We start from the raw sequence: 27,191 nt of genomic DNA, 5'->3' as shown, positions 1-27,191 counted from the left end.
TCTTTATAGCTGAGGGATTAATGGCTGAAATACATCATCAGGAAGGGTGGTCGAGCCTAGGACTAATTTAAGAAATGTGAAGAAGAAAGTGGATGTTCCTGGAAGTTGCAATCAAAAAGCCCAAGCAACCAAACCTCTTGTGATCTTGAGGTGACTTCACTCTCTCTCTTTCTCTCATTCTCTTTTTCTCTCTTTACATTAAAATGTGTTCCCATTTACACTGTGTCTATCGTTTTAGTTAGAACCTTGCTTTGATTTTTAATGACATTTCCGAGCCCCGTGTATTTTTCCGGGGAAATGTTTAACGTGAACAATGAGACATCAGGACTGTACAAATCAATCAGCTCCTTTGCATAATTATTATGTAAGTGACAATTGCAAGTGTAGCAGGCTCCATATAAATCATCCTTAAATGATCACGTAATTCAATTCACGTGTTCTCCCAATTCATGTGATTTAAATGACCGAAGATCACTTTGATCCAAAACTTCAAAAGACCACTCTGCACTGAATGCTTTTCCAAGCCTTTTCCAATTGAGTTCTTCAGACATCAAAGCAATGTTTTGTCACCCACCTCGCTCCCATCCCTTGTGTGGAATCTGAAAGTGGTCCATGCCCATGGCTGCATCATTTACATATTACATACATAGATTTATATAGAGTGTACAGCACCCAAAGAGGCCGTTCACCCAACTAGTCCATGACGATGTTAATATTGCAAATGAGCCTTCATCCCTTCTGATCCTCTCTTGCTATCCTCCATCCATTTCCCTTCACAACAACAACAACAAGATTTCATTTATAGAGCGCTTTTCATGTCGGGAGGACGTCCCAAGGCGCTGGACAGTTGGATCAGGACCCGAGCAAGAGGGAAATGGTCAGAGTGAGGGGAGGAAAGGGAGGGAGCGAGAAGGGGGTAGAGAGTCGAGAGGGGAGCTGAAGGCACGGTCAAAGAGAAAGGTCTTGAGACCGGCCTTGAAGGAGGAAAGGGAGGAAGCAGCGAAGGCACTGGGGGATGGAGTTCCAGAGCCTCGGGGCTGAGAGGCTGAAGGCCCGGCCACCGATGGTAGGGCGGTTGGGGCGGGGGATGTGGAGCAGACCGGAGCCAGAGGAATGGAGGGTACGGGCAGGTAGGTAGGGGGATAGTAGATCGGAGAGGTAGGAGGGAGCGAGGCTGTGAATGGCCTTGTAGGTGAGGATGAGGATCTTGAATTCGATCCTCTGGGGATGGGGAGCCAGTGGAGGCGAGTGAGGGTGGGAGTGATGTGGTCGCGAAGCCTGGTGCGGGACAGTACACGAGCTGCAGAGTTCTGAATGACCTGCAGTGTGGAGGGAGGTGCCGGGAAGGCCGGCGAGGAGAGAGTTCCCATAGTCCAGCCTTGAGGTGATAAAGGTGTGGACCAGAGTTTCAGCAGCGTGAGGGGTGAGGTTGTGCCGTAGTCTGGCGATGTTTCGGAGGTGATGGAAGGCGGTGCCAGTTGTGGCGCAGATATGAGGACGAAAGGACAGCTCAGGGTCGAACAGAACGCTGAGGTTCCTGACCGGCTTTGAGAAGTGGAGAGCTACCTCATCATGAAGGGCATTATATAAATACACATTGTTGTTGTGGTGGAGTCCTGTACCTCAGTGGTTGGAGCACTCGCCTTGCAAGTGAGACACCTGGGTTCAGATCCAGGCAGGGCGAAACCTTGGGCAAGTTTCCTTACCCCACTCGCCTAATAATAATCCCTCCCACACAAAACAATAATAAATTGGTCATTTTCAATCCACGACTGTTTGTGGGACGCTGCTGTGCGCAATTGGCTGCCACGTTCGCCCACAAATATACAGTCAATTCACTTTACAGCATATTCTGTGAAGCACTTTGAGACGTCTAGAAGATTTGAAAAGCGCTATATCAAATACAAGGATTATATTATTACTTTTATTATATTATTTCCTTATAATAATAATAATCCTTGCATTTTTGATATAGCGCTTTATCACATCTAAAGGTGCTTCACAATATGTAATGCAAAGTAGATTTAACAGTGTATGTTGTGGGTGAAATAAGGCAGCCAATTCCACACAGCAATGGACAGTGGCTCTCTAATTTTTCCAAGGATTGAAATTCCTTAAATTTTTATAGTACTTGATCACATCTAAAACTTCTCACAGGAACTTTTTTCCTCCTTTACTTACATTGGGATTACATCAGTGGCTTTTTAGCTGCAAGTTGGACTCAATGTTTGAACCGGCCAGAACACTGGGACAAATTCCATTCTTTTTCTAAATAGCTTAGTGGAGGGCTGTAGCTCAGTGGTTAGAGTAATCGCCTTGCAAGCGAGAGGAACGGGTTCAATTCCTGGGCAGAGCGTAATGTTGGGCAAGTTTCCTTACTCCACAAGCCTCTGTTTACCTAGCAGCAAGTAGGAACCCAGTTGTTATTTGGATTGGTGAATCGCTTTTCCGGGGATAATAATCCCTCCTCCCAAAAAATAAAAAATAATAATAATTTGGTCATTCAATCCACGACTGTTTGTGGGACACTGCTGTTTCACCCACAAAATATACAGTCAATTCACTTTACAATATATTCTGTGAAGCTCTTTGAGGCATTTCAAAGATGGGATAAGGCGCTATATCAAATGCAAAGATTATTATTATTATTAAATAGAGACTCTGGATTTTTAATGTCTTGCCAGATGATCCTCTCAATGGCAGGCTGTGTGCAGTAACCCCAACACGCACTCTGGCTTGGCTGCTGCAAAGCAGAGTGCATCAACAACAACAACAACAAATTACATTTGTATAGCGCCTGGAGGAAGACGTCAGAAGGATATCGCAAGGCGCTGGACAGTCAGGGATTCACACCCGAGCTGGTGGTTGAGATCAGGAGTTGTGGAGGGTGTGGAGGGTGACCAAAGGCACAGTTGAAGAGAAGGGTCTTCAACAACAAATTACATGAATGTGGAAGCTTTGACATCGGGATGGCATCCCAGTCACCAGGGAAATGTTTGGGCATCATTCCGGGAGAGAGTCATTCCAGACACGGGAAGTTTCCGTGTGTGGGTAGCATAAATGGAAGACTTTGGATCTTTACTGTGGTGATGGGTTTCCGCATGTCTCAGACACTTGGCTGACCAAAAAAAAGTTTTACCATCCACCTGAACAAGCAGTCAGGAGAGGAGGGCCGTGAACCCACAATCTTTTGACCCAGTGGAAAGAGTGTCTCCCACTGAGTTAATCTGATGTTTGGACACTACTGACAGCTTTGTTTCTGTTTCCACTTCCAAATTATTCCTACACAATGTAAACAATAATAACCCCAGCAGTGAACCCTGTCACACTCCACCAGTCCCCTCATTCATTCCCCTGGCAGTAACAGTGCACAGCTACACACTATTTCTTCTGATTCTGCCCATCCTTCCGTATATGCTACCCACACTTCAGAGGCTACAGATTCCACCATAGTCCCAGCCCCTGAAGCCAATTTTGGCTCAGGTGGGGTAGAGCTCCTGAATGACCTTCAATCCAGTTTTCACTTAGAAGCCGGTTTCTTTTTAAGAAGTTCGAAAAGCTGTTTCTCGACTAACAACGACAACTTGCATTCACATCCAATCCCTTAATAATACTGCTACTGATAATAATAATCCTTGCATTGATATAGCGCTTTATCATGTCGTCGAGATGTCTCAAAGCGCTTCACAGAATATACTGTGAAGTGGATTGACTAAGGATTTTGTGGGTGAAACCATCCACCTAAACAGGCAGTTTAAATTCTCATCCAAGGGTGGCACCTCTGACAATGCAGTGCTCCCCCAGCATTGCACTGGAGCGTCAGCCTAGACTGTGTGAATTCAATATCCAAAGGACGCCACCTCTAACAACACAGCACTGTGATGGCGTGTCAATCCTGATGTGGGACTTGAACCCATAATCTTCAGACTGCAATACAATACAAAATTACATTTATATAGCACCTTTCACGTTGGGAGGACATCCCAAGGCACTGATTGTGGATTGAGGCGAGAATTCTACCAACTAGGCCAGGCTACAACATTTACTGACTTCCCCTTGTAGATGTTTCAGGCGTGACCTCCCTCCCATAAATCCATGGTTATTATTCCTATTTCTCTCTGTGCTTCATTATACTCTCTTTCAGGTGCCCTCTGCTGTTCTATCTCCTCCGGATGTCTGGCTGTTAGTGCTGCAGCTATCACCTGCTTATCCCTGTAAAATAAGGAGGTTTAACTGATTGATGCAGATTTACCGAAAATAATATGTTGCACAGGATGCGATTTGGGGGTCTTACACTGGCTCAGTGAATGACCAGGAAGATGATGCAAGAAACTACGAAGGTTGAAGAGAGCAGGCGAGAGGACAAAAGGATCAAGAAGTAAGTGGTTATAACTGATACATGTAGAAAACAAGATTCAACTCAACTGCAATGGTGTATGAAGTCTTGAAAGTTACTACTACTACTACTAATAATAATAATCCTTACATTTGATATAGTAAGCGAGAAGGTAGGACGTGACAAATACAAATAAAAGGGAAAAACAATTGAGCTTGTGTCAGCCTGGCTCAGTTGGTAGAATGCTCATCTCTGAGATAGAAAGTCGTGGGTTCAAAGCCCACATAGGGATTGGACCTTATATAGTTTGACATGGCACTCCAAAGAAGTGGGGATGTGCTGCATTTTTGGACGTGCCGTCCTTCAGATGAGATGTTAAGCCAAGGCCCCGTCTGCCTCTTCAGGTGGATGTTAAAGGTCCAATAGCACAATTCGAAAAGAGAAGGTAGTTTCTCCTGGTGCCTTGATAAATATCAATCATTCACTTCATGGCTGTTTGTGGGACATTCCTGTGCACAAATTGGCTGTCGCATTTCCTCTACAAAACACAGTCACTGCACTTTACAGTATGCAGCGTTGTGAACACTAGGCTTGAATGTCGATGATAAGGAAAGGACCATCTCAATTGTCACCTCTCATACTCCCCTCACCCGGCTTGGAGTCAGGCTCCGCCACTGTTAAGCCCTCTGAGACGCTACCCTGTGTGGAAGGTGCTATGTAAGTGCAAGTTGTGGTTGTTGTTGCCACACAAGGCACCAGCTCAGTTTGCATTTAAGTGCCTCCTGTTGTTCCATTAGGATCAGCAACATTCAGGCTAATGGTTACAGTGCAAGCTTCTCCCCGCCCCACTTCAATGCATCTAATGTATCCGGTGCTGGTTACAGGAGTGTAAGTTTACCCGGTCAATTTCATTACTGTATGTTTAAGGCAAACGGTCCCCAGTCGTCAATAAGCCAGGCGGCGCTTTCGGTGTGATATTTTAGCCAGTGATTTGTGGCTCTCCTGTGAGTGTATTCTACATGAACACGAGTGACCTTTTCTCAGCTTGTTGCCATAGATCAGGTGAAGCACTGAAATTGTCTGACAGAAGCTCGAATACATCTGGGTCTGTCCCTGGCTTGAAACCATTCAGCTTCCCCGCTGCTCTGGCTAAATGATGGGTATTTGCTGGAGGAGAATAAAGTGGTGTTTTTTTCCCCAGCACAAAGGATACTTTGATGGCTTTGCTTCTGTGGGGAGCATGAAATGGACAATGTTGATAAGGAATGTCAAAGAGGGGGGTGGGGAGAGAAAAAATATCTTTCTCTTTGTGAATTTACAAATAAACCTTGATCCTTGTAGTCTGCAAATGGAGAGTGTTTACTTGTGTGGTGGGAGGGCAAGGGGGAATAGGGGGCAATGCAGACTCAGCTGCTATGCATGAGATAACTTTCTAGATGTCAAGGAGATCTTGAAAGATTAATTTCATAAGTCCAAGAAGATAAATGGTCCTGTACACAAATGGTGATTCATGTCTGAAAGGTAAATATTGTGCCAAAGGTTTCATTCAACGATTGAGGTTACTCCTCGGAGCTGTGCTCTGGGGATTCGCAGGGTGAACAATGTGAGAGTGTATTAAATGCTGATTGTGAGCTGTGAGATCACATTATCTGGGTTGCAGCACTGGCTGTGTGTGTGTGTGTGTGCATTGGCTGCACTTACTGTATGCACTGACCACTGACTGTGCTAACGGTGTGACTGCGTGCATTGATTGTGTGTGCAGACTGTGTGCTGACCATGTGCTAGCGAAGATAATAATAATAACCCTTCCATTTGATATAGCAGCTTATCACGTCTTCAAGACGTCTCAAAGCACAGAATATACTGTAAAGTGAATTGACTGTACTTTGTGGGCAAAACTTGGCAGCCTATTGTGCATAGCAGTGTCCCACAGACAGTCGTGGATTGAAGAGACCAATTTATTATTAGTAGTTTTTTTTGAAGAAATTATTACCTCTGGAAAAGCGACTCACCAATCGACTAACAACCGGGTTCCTACTTACTACTAGGTTAACAGAGGCGTGTTTGAACTCACACTCACACTCTAGTCTGACTCTCCAGTGTAATGCTGAGTGTGTGTAGGATTGTCGAAGGTACAAGATCTCATCTGCCTGTTCAGGTGGACGTTAAAAATCCCACGGACTATTTGAAAAGATAAGGGAGTTTCTCCTGGTGTCCTGGCCAGATAAAATTGATCATTCATTTCATGGTTTCTGTGCTGTGCACAAATTGGCTACCACGTTTATTTCCAAAATATACAGTCACTATATTTTTATCACGTGAAGTGCTTTGAGATGTCCTCTTGCCATGTCACTGCACCAAATGTAAAGATTATTTATTATTCTGGGCGTTGCCTCAGTCAAGCGCTCCAAGTCGCTGCCCCGTGTGAAGGGCACTATATGATTGCAAATTATTGTTGTTGTGACCGATCCTTCGGTCCGTTTATCGTTGTGTTGCTGCCAAAATCGCAGCCCTTCATGGCCAGACATGCGTCAAAAGGAGCTTGACAGTTTACTTAAAATGCAAGGGTATTGCTCCAAGACATGGAGAACAGATGGTGAAACGGGGAAGAGAAATAAAGAGTTGCCAATGCACTGCAATTGCAGGGCAATTCCTATGAAATTTCTCCCCTAAACCAAGGTATTGTGGTGTATTTATTGTATTTTATTGAATGACGTTAACTTTGAATCAGTATTGACATCCGCACCTCAGCAATGATATTATTTTAGGTAAATGAAACACTGCTGCCTTCGCCTAGCAATAAGAGAATGCCAAGCTCGCTGGCTGATTCCCAAGTTTCAGACTGGAAACCCAGTGCGAAAACAAGTAATAAACAGGAGGTGGAGGGGAGGGAGTGGGTGGGGGGGGTGTATTGGAGAGACTTTGTATGGTGTGTGTGTAAGGGGTGGAGGGGTGAGAATTTATTCCGTTCTGTCACGCACTGTAAACAGTCTTGGCTCCTGCGGAACGGGCAAGCACTATGGCAACCGAATTGTGTCTCTGATGGGAAGGATCAGCCTGGAGAAGTGTAGGGGCCACGTTTCGAATAGATTTGTCCTTCAAGCTCTCGAGGGCCCATGGGAACACTGACCTGCATCAAAGCCCGCGGGTTAATCAAATGCAAATCTAGAAACAAACAGTTGCCAGTGCATTAACCAACAAAACCTCCAGATTCTTTCTTTTTTAGCCACAATCCCTTTTGAATCTGTTAACTGCTGCTTATTACTTGTTTTCTCACTGTGAATCCAGCCTGAACCTCAGGCTTCAGTCAGGGACCTCGTTATCTGCCTGTTTAAATAATATTCAAATATTTAACAATAAATGATAAATATAATAATCCTTGCATTAGTATAGAGCCTTATCACATACTTTAGACGTCTCAAAGCGCTTCACAGAATATACTGTGAAGTGAATTGACTGTATAATTGTGGACGAAACGTGGCAGCCAATTGCGCACAGCAGTGTCCCACAGACAGTCGTGGATCGAAGTGACCAATTTATTATTGATTTCTTTTCTTGAGGGATTATTATCAGGTGTGTGGAACAAGGAAACTTGCCCAAGGTTTCACTCTGCCAGGAATCGAACCCAGGTCTCTCACTTGTGAGGCGAGTGCTCTAACAACTGAGCTACAGGACTCCACATTATTATTAAAAAGTAATAACAATACTGTAAAGTGAATTCACTAAATGATGTTTAAATGCTGTTTAGGCAAAGGTTTACCTAAATATCATAACAACTTTGCCTAAGTATTCCTGAGGCGAAACTGATCACAAGTCAACAAGGTTTTTTTTTCCATCAAGGATTCTTTTTTTTTGTAAAAAGTAATAATAATAATCCTTGCATTTGATATAGCATCTTATCACATTTTTGATTGGTCTCAAAGCGCTTCACAGAATATACTGTAAAGTGGATTGACTGTGTATTTTGTGGGTGAAATGTGGCAGCCAATTGTGCACAGCAGCGTCCAACAAACAGTCATGGATTGAATGACCAAATTTTAATTTAATACACAAAACATTACAATCAGTGCATCACAAAGTCACAATCACAAAATTAAAGTGCAAAGTCTCACCCTTACAGTGCAATAGCAATAATGACAAAAATTGCTTTGAGAAGTCCTCTCAATGTGGAAGGTTTATTATTATCAAATGCAAGGTTTATTATTATTATGTATTATTTTCACACATGATAATATCATAACCTGGGTTGCCTCTCTCCCCTCTAATTTTCTCTAACAAACAACCCTGAGATGATATCATCATAGTTAATAAGAGTAGCAACATAGGAAAGAGCAGGGTGGGAAAAGTGCCACGGCAGTCAATCCAAACTGGTCACAAAGTTTATAAGAAAACAATCCCACGCTGCTCTGTTTCTCACACGCCCCAATTCATTTCTTCATCAGAAAGATATCTAGAGCAACTGCCTTTGAAAGTGCTGTCATGATCCGTTTGGCTGTATCAGTCACAGGCCAACCGTGGGCTTTGCTGATTCGGAGCACAGACAAAGACTGGAATGCTTCAAAAACTCTTGCCCCTCTGCGTTTCTGACTCTGTGTTCGGGCTGGAAAACTTCGGCAGAGATGTGCTGTGATGATTGAGTGGGATTACGATTGCACGCAAGCGAGGGCACCCAGCAACACATTTGGGTTATTTTGCACTCGCAATAAGCTCTAGTTTAGAAAGGGATAAGTCAATTCCGCTTTGATTTTCTTGTTGCCTCAGAGAGCAGACAGCTACAGACTGGGGACCTGACTGCGCCAACCTCATATTGTTTCTTTGGGGTTCCGCCGGGTGTCTGACACATGAGGAAACCCATCCCCATGCTTAAGCGTATCCAAACCAAGCTGTAAATTCCATCCATCCCATCTACACATGGAAATCCCAGAGATAAATTGTTGGAATGGAATGTGCACTCTCTCCCTGGAGGGACACATCCTGCTTACCTAATTCCGGAAAGTACTAGATGCAGATTGGCAAGAACCAAGGCTTGGGGTCCCCAGACACAGAGTGTGTGTTGGGGTACTGCTGGAGTCTAACCAGCTAAAACCACATAGATTTCCATTGATAGGCAAGCTGTCCCGCTGCTTATCCTGCTGGGACAACCCTACCTGTTAGGGCTTTAGTTTTCAGTGTAAACAGGAACTGAGTGGGAGGATTCCCTACCCCCGTTGCTGGTCTGCCAATGAGCCAGGCTGTGGCTGTGCCATCAGCAGTGCCCTGATGCTGTTTTTTTGAGGTACAGATCAGCCAGATCTAACAGAATGGTGGAAGAGGCTTGAGGGCTGAATGGCCTACTCCTGTTCCTATGTTCCTATATATATATGAGCAGCCCTCTGTCAACAACAACAACAATTTGCATTTTACGTGGGGAGAACCTCTCTTCACAGAGCCACTGGGTGTCCGAGCTGTCAGGCACACAGTGAAACACAGCCAAGGTTCTCTCCATACCCGGGAGAGGCTGGCTGGTTTCCTGGACTGACTGGCACTCACACTGAACATAGGGTGTGGTTAAAGGCAACAGGTATGGAGCAAGTATTAACATGTGATTACAATACAACTTAAGTCCTCTGACAGTCAGGATTCTCTGCTGACTTAATCCTTCCTTCACATCTCCACACTGCTCTAGACCCGCATCCTAACCTTCCTAACCTCCCTCTATAACAACAACAAACTTGCATTTATATAGCGATCTTCACACAGATAAAATCTCGGAGCGCTTAACAGAGACGGAGCTTGATGCGAGCTGTGGAGAGAAGGGAGGTAACCATAGCATGGTCAAAGAGGAAGGTCTTCAGATGCAATCTGATGAAGGAGAATGAGGGCGCAAGGTAGAAGGATTCAGGCAGGGAGTCTACATCTCCATCCACCTGGGTCTCTATCCCACCCTCCCTTTACATCCCCATCTCACCCTTCCTCTGGATCTCCATCCCTCTCTCCCTCTGGTTCCCAATCCCACCCTCTCTTAAGATCTCCATCTCACCTTAGGTCTGGGTATAGTTCCCCTCTCTCTGCCCCATTACAGAATATAAGGGGGAAGGGGTGTTCGGCTTTCAACTTTTAACTCCCCCCACCCCATCAGTTCCCATCGGTGCACACCATCTTCTTAGTTGAGATATTTATAACAATCCCAATATTATATATCATTGCCTGTATGGCATATTCAGAATATCAGATCATGTTTTTTGTGCAGAATTTGTAACTATTAGCTGCTAATGCCAGAATTTAATCGCTTGCCGCAATTTCAGTCATTGGTTTTGTTGCTTATATAATGCAGTTGGAAAATGAAAAATTAAAGTTTCAATTAAAATTGTAATGAAAATTGTAATAAAATGAAAAATTAAAGTTTCAATTAAAATTGTCACAGAAATTTAGAGCGCAGAAGGAGGCCATTCAGCCCATCTCAGGGCAAGTCTGAGAGTGAGTGCAGTCATCTCAGCGCAGATTTCTGCACAATCTCAACTTTTAAAACAATGGTGAGGATGAGGTGTTAAAAACCTTAATTTGGAGTTAGAATTGTGTTTGAATGGTCCACTGTATAACAGCAAGTGTTTAACAGTGGCAGAGCCTGACACCGAGCTGGAGGTAGGGAGGAGGTGACCGCAAGCGTGCTTGAAGAGGAAGGCATAAACAAGATTTAGCAATCCCCAAGATAAAATTGGCCAAAGTAAATCCCGTGAAATGTTTTGAGACGTCCTGCTGACGTCAGCCCCTAGGCTCTGGAACTCCATCCCCCAGTGCCTTTGCCTTGCTTCCTCCCTTTCCTCTTTCAAGGCCGGTCTCAAGACCTTTCTCTTCGACCGTGCCTTCAGCTCCCCTCTCGCTCCCTCCCTTCCCTCCCCTCACCCTGGCCTTGGGATGTCCTCCCCACATGAAAGGCGCTCTATAAATGAAATCTTGTGGTTGTTGTTGTCAAAGGCGCTGCATCAAATCAAAAGGATTATTTGCTGTAAATCCCACCACGGTAGTGTATTTTGAATTCTAACCATTTGGTGATGTGAGCCGGTGCCAAAGAGAAATAGCGGCAAAGCTGCCAGGTTGTTCGAAAACCGCAACTGGCTGACTGTTGTCCTTCAGGGAAAGGACAGCTGCCATCCTTACTCAGTCTGGCCTGCGTGTGACTCCAGTCCCACACTGTGTAGCTGGCTCACAATACCCTCTGAAATGGCCTGGACCATATAGTCTCCCTGCCCGCGTCCTAATATAAGTGAAAGAAATGTGCTTACAAACTTGTATATGGTACCCCTAGTCAGACCTTGGAGTCTTGTAATTTATTGGTTAGAGCACTTGCCGCACAAGCAAGAAGACAACAGCAACAACAACAAAATTACATTTGGAGTCCTGTAGCTCAGTGGTTAGAGCACTTGCTTTGCAAGTGAGAGACCTGAGTTCAATTCTAGGCAGAGGGCGAAACCTTGGGCAAGTTTCCTTACTCCACACAGAGCCTAATAATATTCCCTCCAAAACCAAAAACAATAATAAATTGGTCATTTTCAATCTACGACTGTTTGTGGGACATTGCTGTGCGCAATTGGCTGCCGCGTTCGCCCACAAATATACAGTCAATTCGCTTCTGTGAAGCGCTTTGGGACGTCCTTCCGACGTGAAAAGCGCTATATCAAATGCAAGGATTATTATAATTATTATTATTACATTTGTATAGCACCTTTCACATCGGGAGGATGTCGCAAGGCGCTGGACAGTCAGAGTTTCGGACCCGATCTGGGGTCAGGATTGAGGAGGGTGAACGCAGGAGGGGAAGCAGGGTGATCGAAAGCATGGTCGAAGAGGAGGGTCTTGAGATGGGTCTTAAAGGAGGCAAGGGAAGGGGCGAGGCGGAGGGACTGCAGGATGGAGTTCCAGAAGGTGGGGGTAGAGTGGCAGAAGGCCCACCTGCCAATGGTGTGGTGGGCAACGCGGCGGGATGTGAAACAAGCCGGAGCCCGCTGAGCGGAGGGAGCGGACAGGATAATAGGAGGTTAGGAGGTTGCAGAGGTAGGGGGGAGCAAGACCATGGAGGGCTTTGAAGGTGAGGACCAAGATCTTGAAATGTATTCTCTGTGTGATGGGAAGCCAATGGAGTCGGGGGAGGATGGAGGTGATAGGATCACAGGGCCTGGTGCGGGAGAGGACACGAGCTGCAGAGTTCTGGATGATCTGCAGCCTATGGAAGGAGGCGTTAGGGAGGCCGACAAGCAGGGAGTTTGCATAGCCAAGCCCAATATAATGAATGTGGGTATGAGGGAATCGGTGGCCTATGGTATGAGACAGTGGCGGAGCCGGGCGATGTTACGGAGGTGGGGGAAGGCAGAGCGGGTCATGGCACGGATGTGGAGTAGAAAGGATAGTTGAGGGGCAAACAAGACCCCAAGGTTTCGGACTACCTTAATAAGGTGGAGTGTGCAACTATGGATTGTGATGCTGTCAGCGCCTGAGGTGAGGAGGCGCTGACGGGAGCCAATCAGGAGAGCCTCGATCTTGTTGATGTTCAACTATAGAAAGTTAGCTCTCATCCAGGATTTGATGTCTGTCAGTGGTCCTGGAGTCAAGGGTGGAGGCAGAGAGGTGCAGTTGACCGGGTTTGATTCTCGGGCAGAGTGATACCTTAGATAACTTTCCTTACTCCGCATACCTCTGTTTACCTGGCAGTAAGTAGGAACCCAGGTGTTAGTCGATTGGCGTATCACTTTCCAAGGGAATAAGCCCTTCAAAAAAATAAAATAAAAAATAACAATTTGGTCACTCAATCCTCAACTATTTATGGGACATTACTTGGCTCCTGGGTTTCACCCACAAAATATGCACTCAATTCACTTTACTGTATATTCTATGAAGTGCTTTGGGATGTCTCAATGACGTGATAAGGCGCTATATCAAATGCAAGGATTATATTATAAACAAAACACAAAATACTGCATATGCTAGAATTTGAAACAAAAACAGAGAGAGCTGGGAAAATTCAGCAGGTCAGGCAGCATTTATGGAGAAAGGAAAGTGAGTCAACATTTCGGGTCCATGACCCTTCATCAGAACTGGGGAACAGATAGTAAGGAGGGGGAGCAGGGTAAAAGGGAGGAACGAAAGTCACGTCAAAGAGAAGTGCAGAACCTCTTCGGTGTAGGCATTCCTAGAAGAGAAGTGGCAGTGAGTCAAACATGAACAAAACACAAAATACTGCAGATGCTGGAATCTGAAACAAAAACAGAGAGAGGTGGGAAAACTCTATGGAGAAAGGAATGTGAGTCAACGTTTCCGGTCCACAACCCTTCATCAGCCTGGATAAAGATAATGCGGTGATTGGGGATAGTCTTGGGTAAGGGAAATTGATCAGAGTTAGTTCTGGGCTCTGGGTTTTGGCTCTCAGATGTACCTAAGAAACAAATAGATTCAAAATATCGTGGGTTGGAGTCTCACATCGGGAAACAGTGAATATGTCAATATGTCACAGTCTATGATGACATTCCAATGTAGTGTTGGTTGGGGTGGGTGTTGGGGGAGTGTGCTGACCTTTGGATGGGATGTTAATCACAGGCTTCTTCAGGCGGACATGAAAGATCTCATCAACAACAACAACAAAATTACATTTATAGAGCTCCTTTCACGTCGGGAGGACATCCCAAATCTTATGGTACAATTCGAAAAGAGAAAGGAGTTCCTGTCTCGCAATGTGCTGGCCAGCAAAATCTCCCAGACAAAAAATTGGTCATTCACTTTCATGACTGTTTGCAGGACATTGCCATGCCCAAAACTGGCTTCTGCATTCACCTTCAAATATACAGTCACTACACTTCACAATAAAATTCTGCGAGACATCTGGACTAAGTGATAAAATTCTGTAGGTTAGACTCCAGCAGTACCCCAACGCACACTCTGGGATCCCCAAACCTGCGCCTAATACTTTCCGGAATTAGGTAAGCAGGATGCGTCCCTCCAGGGAGGGAGTGCACATTCTATTCCAATAATCTATCTCTGGAATTTCTATGTGTAGGTGGGATGTGTGGAATTCTCAGCTTGGTTTGGTTAATCTTAAGCACGGTGATGGGTTTCCGCATGTGTCAAACACCCGGCTGACCAAAAAAAATCAAATGCAAAGATTATTTAAGTAAAACCAGACACCTCCGCTACTGTTAATTAATCCCTGAAGTAAGCCCTCCTTTTAATGCACAGCACATGCCATGAGTAGCTCCCTTGCGTCTTATCAGAGGCAAACTTCTCGCAGGCTGTTAACAAAGAGTAAATGTTTGTCCACAAGGCTTTGTGGTGTACCCTGCTGATTAATCTGATTTGCAATTAGACCACCCACCCCCAGTACAAATCCTTCACTGCTGTTTATACTTGGCCCTCACAGCTATGTCACTCGGCCACTGTACACAAGGTCCTCACCCTGTGGCCAAGACGTTACTGACAATAACAGAAGCAGTAACAAAGTCTGACTACGGGTAGCATGTATATGGGACCCGGCCTGTCATATCCGTCAACGCTTTTATTTTTGGCCACATGTAGCACACCTCACTAATTGATCACTCACTCCATGCTTGTTTGAGAAACACTGCTGTGCGCAATTGGCTGCCACATTTCGCCCACAAGATACACAGTCACTCCACTTTACAGTATATCATGTGAAGCAGTTTGAGACGTCTCAATGACGTGATAAGGCGCTATATAAAATGCAAGGACTTTTATTATTGATTATTACCTATCGCCATCTATGTATCTATGCCACCAACTCATAGCCCACATGTCTTATCAGAGGCAAACTTCTCAGAGGCCAGCTGTTAAGAAAGTTTGTCCACAAAGCCCAGAACTCTACAGCTCATGTCCTCTCCCGCACCAGGCTCCATTACCCTATCACCTTCAACCTCACCTGGTTCCACTGGCTCCCCATACCCCAGATGATAGAGTCCTTGCCTTCAAAGCCCTCCACGACCTCACTCCTTTGTACCTCTGTGTGACCTGCTAACCCCATAGCAGCCTGTCCACTCCCTCTGCTCAGCAGACTCTAGTCTACTCCGGCCCGTTCTGTCATCAGCCGTCGGTCCTTCAACCTCTCTGCCCCTACCCTCTGGCGTTCTATCCCATGGTCCCTTCGCCTCGCTTCCTCCCTTGCTTCCTTCAAGGTATGTCTCAAGAACCTCCCCTTTGACCGCGCTTTCAGCCACCCTCTTACCCCACCCATCCTGCCCTCCACCACTCCTGATCCCAATCCCCTGCTCAGGTACAAATCCCTGACTTTCCAGTTTCTTGGGATGTACTTCTGACTTGGAAGGCGCTATACAAATGTAATGTGTTGTTGTTATGTTAGCCTGGCTGCGTTGGTAGTACTCTTGTCGCTGGGTCAGAAGGTTTTGGCTTGAAGCCCCACATCGAGACTTAAAACACACACAGTCTCAGCTGACACTCTAATGCAGGACTGGATGGAACGTTGCATTGTCAAAGGTGACGTTCTTTGGATGAGACATTAAACTGTGGTCCCATTTGCCTGTTCAGGTGGAAGTTAATGATCCCACGCCACTATTCAAAAAGAGAAGGGAGTTTCTCCCCCCATGTCCTAGTCAACAATTCCCCCAAATAAAAATTGGTCACTCACCCCATGGCTGTTTGTGAGACATTGCTTGCATAATTGGGCTGCTGCGTTTGCCTACAAATACAGAGTCACTGCACTTTACAGTAAATCCTTTGAAGCCTTTGGGACATCTTTCCAGCATGAAATGCATAGGAACAGGAGTTCAGCCCCTTGAGCGTGTTCCACCATTCTAATGCACTATACCTAATGCAAGGATTATTATTACTTATGCATGGAAATCTCCTTGTGTCTAGAATGGAATACACTTTCTCTCCCCAGGGCACGCAGACCACTGAATTATGAGTATTAAGGGCAGGTTGGCAAGATCGAAGGCTTGACAACATTATATTCTTGATAATGATCATAATATAAGCACATTGTGAGGGTTGAGGGGGGCAGCAGAGGAGCATGGATGTTTGTTACAAGTGATCAAATCGTGCATGTTACAGCACGGAAACACAGCCCATCACATCGGCTCTGATGTCTTCCTTCCCGTGATCCACTTTAACAGCCTACTTGGGGATCCCATTCTCCTGCTCACTCCCCACAGCTTTTTATATTCCTCTTTTTCCAGAATCTGTAAAATTTCCGTTGTTAAAAAATACCTGATGGACTCTGCCTCAAAAAGGGGTTGGCAGCCAAGGGTTTCAATAACCCTAAGCCACCCTCTGCATAAAGAGGCAAAGAATGACTGGGTATATTGATGAGGTTATCAACAATGTGCTTATATAATGGTCATTATCAAGAATGTGGGGTCTTCTGAGCTGTGGCAAAAGGAGCCTTATTATTTCAGGCTTGACTTGTGTCACCTGCAAAATGGAATAATTATCTCTTCCATGTGAATCTTGCGCTGGAACTGGAGATGGATAGTGACCATTTGATTTGACGTTATCCCATTCTGAAATAACACCAAGTCATCCTTAGCAGTAGATGGTGTTTGGCTTATGTCCATCACCATGGTTGTGAGTGGATTTAGAGCCTGTGCGGCATTCACCAATGTACCTGCTCGTCAGATCAGACGTTAAATGGAGGTCCTGTCTGCCTGTTCAGGAGGTTTTACAAATGTAATTTTGTTGTTGTTTTTAAAGTTCCCATGGCACTATTCCCATGGGAGTTTCTCCCGGTGTCATAGTCAACACTAAATAAAATTGGTCAATAACTCCATGGCTGTTTGTGAGACATTGTTGTGTGCAATTGGCTGCTCGTGTCTTGCCAGCAAAACACAGTCTATTCACTTGACAAAATATCCCATAAAGCTCCTTCAGACATCCTCCTGACGTGACAGGTTCTATACCAATTATTACTTTTATTGTAAAATTCAGAATATGCAGCACTATATAATTCAAGTTATAATAATAATATTCCTTGCATCTGATATAATGCCTTATCACGTCTTCTAGACATCTCAAAAGCGCTTCACCGAATATACTGTAAATTGAATTGATTGTGTATTTTGTGGGCGAAACACGGCATCCAATTACACACAGTAGTATTTCAGTAGGTCCAAAACCCTCCGTCCCTCTGCAGTAATTGTCTCTAATTCTTTAGAATGTCTAGTTTACCTGCAGATAGGGATCACTACAGTGTTAAACCTATGACAACAACAACAACTTACGTTTATATAACGTCCATCACATGGGATTATGTCTCGGAGCACTTCACAGCATTGGGGTCGGATGCTGAGCAAGGAAGGCCCGAAATTCCCCCTAGTCTTAGCCTGTGAGACCATTCGGCCTTAAAATTTAACATGCCGCAGAATTACAGAGTTCTTCAATTGAGCATGAATTTAATATCCTTTTAAGAACTACATGAAACCGGCTTCTGAGCTCCGAGTGAATTTAACCGACTATAATAATCACGCAGTTTAACATTTCCATCTGTTTATGAGGCACAATTACCCTCTTGGTTGTGTTCAGCAGGATTAGGTTGAGATCAGCACACATTTCGGGACAGCTCTGTAAACAGCAGGTCAGAGACTGCCCACGCACCGGGGCAGAAGTTTTATACTGCAGCTGTTTATTATGGGATTTATCCTGCCGAGCTTCAAAGGTTTCCTGATAAGCCTCTTCAGAGGCATTTATTTTAACTTCTTTCTCTCCCTGAGGATCAAGCATAATACAACGCAGATTGAGAACCAAGAGAGTTATCTCTCGTGGGGTCACATACCCGGCCATGCCTTCTGAGCAGCTCAAACCACAACCCTGGGCATTGTGACAGGTTCTTATCTGCTCCACTCTGCTGCAATGAGTGAAGTCAGGTGGCTCGGGGTCTTGTTTACCTGGACTGTCGGACCTCATGCTCATGACTGAAGCGAAACAGCAAAGCAGCAGAAAAGCTATTAACAGCTATCAACATCCCACCCTCCCCCATTCCAGTCCCGAGTCCAGTTACAGCAGGATGAGACCACTCCCAGAGCTCGTTGTCTGCAGGTTATCTGTAGCATTGTTGCCATTATTTTGCTGTAGCAAAAAAAATTTAATTCTCTAATTTTAAACGTGTCCTGCATTGTCGAAGGTGTCTCTCTTCCCATGAGACACTAATAATCGAAGGCCCTGTCTACCTGTTCAGGTGGATGTTAAAGATTCCATGGCACTGCTCGAAAAGAGAAGGGAATTTCTTCTGGTGTCCTGGCCTACATTCCCCCAAATAAAATTGGTTACTCGCTCCATGGCTGTTTGTGGGACATTGCTGTGTGCAAACTGGCTGCCACGTTCACTCACAAAATACACAATCACTACACTTTAAAGTATATCCCGTGATGCACTTTGAGACGTTTCGATGACATGATGAGGTGCTATACCAAATGCAAGGATTATTATGATTATGATTATTATGTGATCCCATTACACTGTCCGATTCCCACACCCCTTCAAAGTTCCTTGGAAACATAAGGGCAGCCAATGATTTTCTAAAATGAGAGACCATTATCAAACATTATCTGACCAGCAAGAACATGACATAGGGGTTTGGGGGGGAGAGGGGCCAGGGGGAGTTGTGGTCGCACGTTGCTAGCTGACTTATTAGGTAATATAATTACTAGCCCATGTGGGAGGAGGCACTAGGAGCTTTCAGACTGGTCACGGAAAGTGAACATCTCCCGTGTGTAAAATGAGACAGGGATCAGGCAGCCAAGACTCCCAGCGATCGTCAAGGTTACCGAACTATTAATCAGTGGTGATAACCCCCACTCGTCACATACTGCTGACCTACCCAATCGCTGGGGGCGGGATGGCAATGGAGAGGCTTGGCAACAAGGGTGGGGAGGGATGGGGGGCGCGGGGGCGTGTGAGAGTACGCTCCCGGCTGGATGAGCTGGGAACACAGGTGATGTGACCGTGGGATGGTTTCAGCAGCAGAAGTGCCTGCTCGACCATGACAGTTCTCACACTGGAGAACAGAAAGCCCACGTGAGGAGGAGGGAGGGGTCACCGCACTGGAGTGTCAGCTTAGACTCTGACCTCAAAATGCGGCATGTGGGATTTGCACCCCCAACCTTCTGACCCAAATATGAAAGTGTTACCAACTATGCCAAACTGACAATGAAACACAACAAATAAAATGCCTGCATAAGGAGAAGAAGTGACCGCTTCAATGCCATTGAAGGATAACTTGGCGAGTCCTATTTCATGGTTGTTTGTGGGTCAATTGGCTGCCATGTTCACATACATTCACAGTATGTATGCCACGTCCGTCCACTTTAGGACAGAATAACAAATTGCATTTTTGTAACAACTATGACATTGAAAAACCTCAGAGCACTCCCTGCAAAATACTATCAGCTTGTTAAACTCCAGCAGTGCCCCCAATGCACACTCTGGGGTCCCTAAGCTTTGGCTCTTGCCAACTTGAGCCTAATGCTCTCTGGAATTAGATAAGCAGGATGCATCCCTCCAAGAAGAGAGTGCGCATTCCATTCCAATACACGGGAATTTCCATGGTTGTCAGTGGCAAATATATGTGGTCACCTCCTCTTCAGTCTGGTTTGGATACTTTTAAGAATGGTGATAGGTTTCTGTATGTGTCAGACACTCGGCCGACCAAAAAAAAATCCGCAAAAAAACTATCGCACGCAGTGACTGCTCTTATGGATGCCAGTTTTCAATCCATCTGGCTAAATTTGTCATTAATTCTGTCATCTTTAACGTTCTCTTAAACACAGGTGAAAAGAACCTGTATAACAGCCGCTTTCATGAAGAAAAGCATCTTGCTATGCTTTACAGAAACCATATGTCTCACCATAAGGTGGGAATATATAGGTGGGGCTGAGGAGAGTGGGAACGGGAGGATAAAAGCATCCCATATGGAACTTTGTCATTTGCTGTGTAGGGCCTACACAGTAATAGCTTAGGAATTGCTAGACGAAAGAAGACCAAGGTCCAACCAGTTCACCTTCCACCATCCTGGCAGTTGCTTGCACATGTCATGTCCCAAACTATAATAATAATCCTTGCATTTGATATAGCGCTTTATCACATCTTTGAAACGTCTCAAAGCTTGTCACAGAATATACTGTAAAGTGATTTGACTGTGAATTTTGTGAGCGATTCGCAGCAGCCAGGTCTGCTCACTTGCAAGGCAAGTGCTCTAAACATTGAGCTACAGGATTCCAAGCTGTTTTGTATGATGAACAGAGGTGATGTAATGTTCACATAAACCTGTGGCCCTTCACTTTGGGACGGACGCTCAACTAAAATGACACCTACATATACATTATATACTGTATCCTGAGATATTATTTCATAGAATCATTTCCTAAAAGAAATCCATCGAATTTGCTTTTGAAATAATCGATACTTCTAAGAATTATGTAACATTATGTTACAGTTCCCGGAGTTAAAGTGCTGCCCTGCAACAGAAAGTCTCACAAATGTGTCTTCTCCAACCCTCTGTCTATTATTATGTTTGGAAAGTATCCTGTGTCAGGACAGTGAAGCTCTGCTTTTTGTATGTGTTTTTCTTGATCATGTTCAAACAGTGGGCCAGTGGCTTTTCACATCACTGTGGCTTTGATAACCCTTGTACTGACTCCAGGGAACAAACAAACAAAGCAAAGGAAAGATAGACCAGGGACCATCTGCTTCTCGCTGGCGACGACTCTCCCTGAGCCCCTCTGTACTGCTTCCAGTTAGCCGCACATTCCTGACATGCCTCTGCCCTGACTCAGCCCAGCCTCAGAAAAACTATCCAAATCGATCGATTTTGTCAAGCTCCAAACTCTTCATCTGTTTCCTTCATGTGTTAAGAACGCCCTCATCAATCTGCCTGGTTATGGCCGTGTCCCATCCATCTGCCACTCTATGTCCCTGTGTCGGCAAATAATGTCTTATGACTTGTGTGTTCAGCAAAATATATTGCCTGGGAAAGTGACCTCAGTGGATACCAGAAGCACTTACTAATTTCATCGTTGTACTAATATTTATAGGATGCTTTTCAGTCATTCCTGATGAGGCGGTGATATGCGAATAGACAGATTCTCTGAAGTTTCACTTCTCATCCTGGGTTAAACGGCGTGTGGCAGTTACAAATACAGGCTGCTTGCTGACGAAATGCAATCTTTACTAGTCACCTTTTTGGGATTGATTAATAATAATATCAATGATCATTATATTAGTTTTAGTTCCTTACAACGTCATTGAGAAGTCTCAAAGCACTTCCCACTTTCCTACACTACACTGTAAAGTGTAATGGCTATATTTGAACCTGGCAGCTAATTTGCACACAGCAATACCTCACAAACAGCAGAAGAAAGTACCAATTTTGTCACTTATCGTGGTGCAATGGGATCTTCAATGTCCACCAGAACAGGCAGTCGGGACTTCAGTTTAACATTTCATCCAAAGGATGGCACCTCGAATACTTCAACACACCGCCAACACTGTGGTGGCGTGTGAGCTTAGACTATGTGAGTTCAAAATTCAGACTTGGGGCTTGAACTCACAACTTACTGACTCTGAGGCAAAAGTCTTACCAACTGAGCCAGGTAGTAAATGTAGGCAGCAAAACAAAATTTTGTAAAAGGACTAAATTTGAATGATGGTTTTCATCAGCGTCGCAGTATGTAAATACTGGCTGCCCCTGGAACACATCAATAGCAGAGGAACAACCGTGCTCGCCAAACAGAGAAACATTCATTATAACTCCGGGAATTACAACATAGTAAAAGGGAAACACATATTTACAGAGTCCACTGAGACCAGAGCTTGCGAGAAACAGAAGCTCAAAAAGATTTTATTACAGTATACACAGGAGGTACAGTATACACTGGAGATATATTTTATAATATATAATTTTATAACTTCATATAATTCCACATTACATAAGACCATGTTGTTTATCATGTTTTTTGGTCAGCCAGGTGTCTGATACATGTGGAACTCATCTCCATGCTTAAGAGTATTCAGTCCAAGCTGAGAATTCCATGTATCCCATCAACACGTGAAAATTCCAGAGATATTTATTAGAATGGAATGCTCTCTCTCTCCCTGGAGGGATACATCCTGTTTACCTAATTCCAGAAGGTATGAGGCACAGGTTGGCAGGATCCAAAGTGTGTATTGAGGTACTGTTGGAGTCTAATCAGCCAAAACTGCATAGCTTCTAATGAGAGCACTATCTGGCAAGCTTTCCCACTGCTTGTGCAGCTAGGACCACCCTACTAACCAAGAGGACTTTGGCTTGCAGGGTTAATAGGAGCTGAGTGGGAATACTCCCTGCCCCCAGTGACTGGTCTGCAATTCAAGCTCTGCCAATGAGCCAGTGCTGTCATTAGCAGTGCCCTGTAATACTGTGGACTCGCCTGGCTGAGGAACTACATCGAGACCACTACAGAGGCTGGCTTGATTCTGACATTCCATTGCCAGGCATGTCACTTTCGAGCTAGTTCAGCTCCAAGGAGACCCTACTTACCTCCCCCCAAGGAGGATAGTCTTATTATGATTTTTCATGATTATTTCTAAACCCAGGACGGCCAATTTGCTACATTCACAGAGAGAAGCAGAGAAGCGCAGGGTGTATCCATGGAGCAGCCAGAGCAAAGGGGAGGCTGTCAGAGTGTAATAAACAGTAACATTAAAGAGGTCAACAACAACAACTTGCATTTATATAGTGCCCTTCACGTGAGCAGCACTCAGAGTGCTTAACAGTGGCAGAGCCTGACACCAAGCCACGGGGAGGGAAGAGGTGACCATAAGCATGGTCAAAGAGGAAGGTTTCCAGTCTTGAGTGATCTAAAAGAGGGGAAGGAAGGGGCAAGACAAAGGGATTGAGGAAAAGAGTTTGGGGCATAGTGGCTGAAAGCACGGCCGCTGATGGTGGACCGGAGGGGATGTAGGACAATGAGGAGGCTAGAGCCAGCCGAGCAGAGGCAGCTAGTAGTGGAATGGGGAGAAAGGAAGTTAGAAGGGAAGGGAGGTGCAAGGGTGTGAAGCGGTTTGAGTGAGAGGGTCTTGAAATCAATGTAATTTGTTTTCTGTTATTGGTGAGAGCAACTTACTAACAAAGTAATCTCTGTCAATGAGCACTCACCGTGATCCTCAGTGCTCAACTGCTTAAATCACCGAAAGAGCAATGACAAGCCAGCAGAACCTCTTACTCTATGGATTAGTAAGTACGTACAGAATGTTTCAAGCCGCCCCCATTGTTTTCCCCTTGACAAAGTGTACAGGCTGTTATCAGGACAAGCAGAAAGACCAAAATGTTCTTTCTCTGGAGGATCCAGGCTTGTTTCCAAGTCTGCTGATAAAGTGCCATAAAGTGTATGAGGTGAAGCCAGTGTCTGATATAAGAAGGCATCAAAGCAATGGGCGTTATTCTGCTCTATGGTGGGCTCCTGTTTTGGGCTCCAAGACTTTCCAATCTGCACCTCAAAAGACACGATGTTCACAAAGTCATGTTACCCTCATGTTTTTCTTTCTACAGTGCACTGACCAACAACTGAAACATGTGGAAGAATGATGATAATTGTGTTTAGAAGGACTTCATTGTATTCAGTACAAGTGTTTTAACTGTATTTAAACATCCAGAGAATCGGTGTGACTGAGCGCCATCATTTTCATGGCAGATAATGATCCGTTGCTATGATCAGTGAGACATCTTCTGTAACATAGATACAGTGAGGAGGAAGTTACTGATATTAGACATTGTTACACTTGACTCATCTGCAACAGCAAATAACAAGGGGTTATTATAACAAAGAAGTTGTGAAAATCTGATGCAGAACGAAGAAAACGGGGTGCACAGTAAAGTATAGTGAACTGTACATATTGTAGATGAACTCAGCAGCCAATTTCCACACAGCAGTGTCCCTCCTACAAACAGCTTTGAACTAAATGACCAATTTTATCTGTGAGATTGTTGGCCAGGACAGTGGGAGAAACTCCCTTTTATTTTGAATCATGCCACGGGATCTTTAAAACGTCTATCTGATCAAGCAGATGAGACCTTACTTTAATTTCTCATCCAAAAGACTTTCTGGCACTCCCTCAATACTGCACGGGAGTGTCAGGCGGGACAGTGAGCTCAAAGTTCCAACATGAGGCTTTAACCCACAGCCTTCTGAGTTGGAGGCATGAGTGCTACGACTAATCCATGCTGACATTAAAAGTGTATTGGTGGAAAAAGCAGGAGAATGGGATTAAAAGATCTCCAGTGATCTAATAAAATGATGGAGCAGTCTTGAAGGGCTGAGTGGCCTCCTCCAGTTATAATAATAATAAGCATTGCATTTGTTATAGTGCCTTATCATGTCTTCAAGACATTTCAAAGAGCTTCATAGAATATACTGCAAAGTGAATTGATTGTATATTTTGTGGGCGAAACACGGCAGCCAATTGCACACAGCAGTGCCCACAAAGAGACGTGGATTGAAGTGATCAATTTATTATAATTTTGTTCTTGAAGGTATTATTCACCCCAGAAAAACGCCAATCACCTAACAAGCAGGTACCTATTTACTTCTAGGTAAACAGAAGCGTATGGAGTAAGGAAACTTGCCAACATTTCACCATGGCGGGAATCAAACCCAGGTCTCTCGCTTGTGAGCTCCTATGTTCCTAAATTAATTGTACATCTCGAGTTCAAAGGACTTGGAAGGGCAGATCAGTCACCTGGGAGAAGGAAATATCATTCAGCTCCTTTTAACCCTGCAAGCCAAAGCCCCAACGGGGAGGGTAATCCTAGCTGGACAAGCAGCAGGAAAGCTAGCTGTCTATCCGAGGCCCTCCTGATTGGCTCACGTCAGCGCCTCCGCACCTTAGGCGCCGACACCATCAGCATCCAAGGCTGCACTCTCCACCTCTCAAAGCCAGTCAGGAACCTCGGCGTTTTGTTCGACCCTGAGCTGTCCTTTCTCCCTCACATCCGCACCACAACGGGCACCGCCTTCCATCACCTCCGGAATATCGCCAGACTACGGCACTACCTCACCCCTCACGCGGCTGAAACACTGGTCCACGCCTTTGTCACCTCAAGGCTGGACTATGGGAACTCTCTCCTCGCCGGCCTTCCCGCCACCTCCCTCCACAAGCTGCAGGTCATTCAGAACTCTGCAGCTCGTGTACTGTCCCGCACCAGGCTTCGGACCACATCACTCCCACCCTCGCTCGCCTCCATTGGCTCCCCATCCCCCAGAGGATTGATTTCAAGATCCTCATCCTCACCTACAAGGCCATTCACGGCCTTGCTCCCTCCTACCTCTCCGACCTACTATCCCCCTACCTACCTGCCCGTACCCTCCGTTCCTCTGGCTCCGGTCTGCTCCACGTCCCCCACCCCAATCGCCCTACCATCGGTGGTCGGGCCTTCAGCCTCTCAGCCCCGAGGCTCTGGAACTCTATCCCCCAGTGTCTCAAAACCTTTCTCTTTGACCGAGCCTTCAGCTCCCCTCTCGACTCTCTTCCCCCTCCTCGCTCCCTCCATTCCCTCCCCTCACCCTGACCATTTCCCCCCTCCTCGCTCCCTCCCTTCCCTCACTCTGACCATTTCCCCCCTGCTCGGGTCATGACCCAACTGTGCAGCGCCTTGGGACGTCCTCCTGACGTGAAAGGCGCTTTATAAATGGAATCTTGTTGTTGTTGTTGTATCTAGAATTTCCATGTGTAGGTGGGATGCATGGAATTCTCAGGTTGGTTTGGATATTCTTGAGCACGGTGATGTGTTTCTGCATGTGTCAGACACCCGGCTGACAAAAAAAAATCAGGCCAGTTACCTGAGTGAGAGGTTGTACTGGAGGCTGGAGGTGTCTGGGTTCAAATCCCAGACAACTTCTCCCAGCTCCTCACTATATTTGAGGGTCGATAAAAAAAGTGCAGCCTGTGACTGGGAACTCATTGATACTGCCATCCTTGGGGAGGCTAGAGGCCGATTGATTTGTTTGCAGTCAAGAGAAGTCCCACAGAGGCAATGATCCAATCAGCGAAGCGATTTATTTTGCGATCAGTCCACACGTTCCAGCTCGCTGAATTCCAGCACAGAGGCACCAGCCAGGCTTAGGTATTCTGGGTTGAATTTCCTTAAAGGAATTTTTATGGAGAAAAAAGAATACAAAGCTCATTAGAATACAAACCAAATTCTTCAAAAATAAATTATTATTTGGATTTGAGGTACAGATCAGCCATGATATAATAGAATGGTGGAACAGGTTTGAGGGGCTAAATGGCCTATTCCTGTTCCTATGCTCCGCAGGGTTTATTTTGAGTGTTAAAAACACATCATCAGGGTGAAGTCCTGACCACCCCCTTGATTTGACCTGAAGTTCTCAAAGTTTCACTGCTCAAGCAGAATTGTATCAAATAATATTTCTCCACTCAATCCAGTGAGGTATAAAAACCATTGGTGGGAGCAGTACCCCACAGGTCATTAGGGGAGAATTAATTGTGGAGTCCCGTAGCGTAGTGGTTAGTGCATTCACCTCATAAGAGAGAGGACGTGGGTTTGTTTCCCGGGTGGAGTGAAACCTTCGGCAAGTTTCCTTATTCCATACGCTTCTGTTTACCTAACAGTAAATAGGAACTTGGTTGATAGTCGATTGGTGGAACACTTTCCGGCGGTTAGAGTTAGGGTTATCCCTTCCAAAAAAAATAATAATTTGATCACTCTACCCACAATTGTTTGTGGGACATTGCTATAATAATAACATAATCCTTGTGTTTGATCCAGAGCCTTATCACGTCTTCAAGATGTCTCAAAGCACTTCACAGAATATACTGTAAAGTGAATTGACTGTGGCAGCCAATTGCACACAGCAGTGTCCTAAAATCA

General features: G+C 45.1%; 1 long non-coding RNA gene across 1 annotated transcript in view; it reads left to right on the top strand.

Annotated features, from left to right (window-relative positions):
* The window catches only part of LOC103181461, a 71,741-nt gene that overhangs the window by 34,301 nt on the left and 10,249 nt on the right, over positions 1–27,191 (top strand). The window contains exon 2 of the long non-coding RNA XR_488205.2: positions 4,274–4,378. This is a non-coding gene — a long non-coding RNA (uncharacterized LOC103181461). The remainder of the gene's footprint in view (positions 1–4,273; positions 4,379–27,191) is intronic.

This window comes from Callorhinchus milii, unplaced genomic scaffold, assembly GCF_018977255.1.
Source record: "Callorhinchus milii isolate IMCB2004 unplaced genomic scaffold, IMCB_Cmil_1.0 Scaffold1, whole genome shotgun sequence".
Classification (NCBI taxonomy): domain Eukaryota; kingdom Metazoa; phylum Chordata; class Chondrichthyes; order Chimaeriformes; family Callorhinchidae; genus Callorhinchus; species Callorhinchus milii.
Note: the sequence above shows the minus strand (reverse complement) of the source record. Positions and strands in the feature narration are given on the sequence as shown.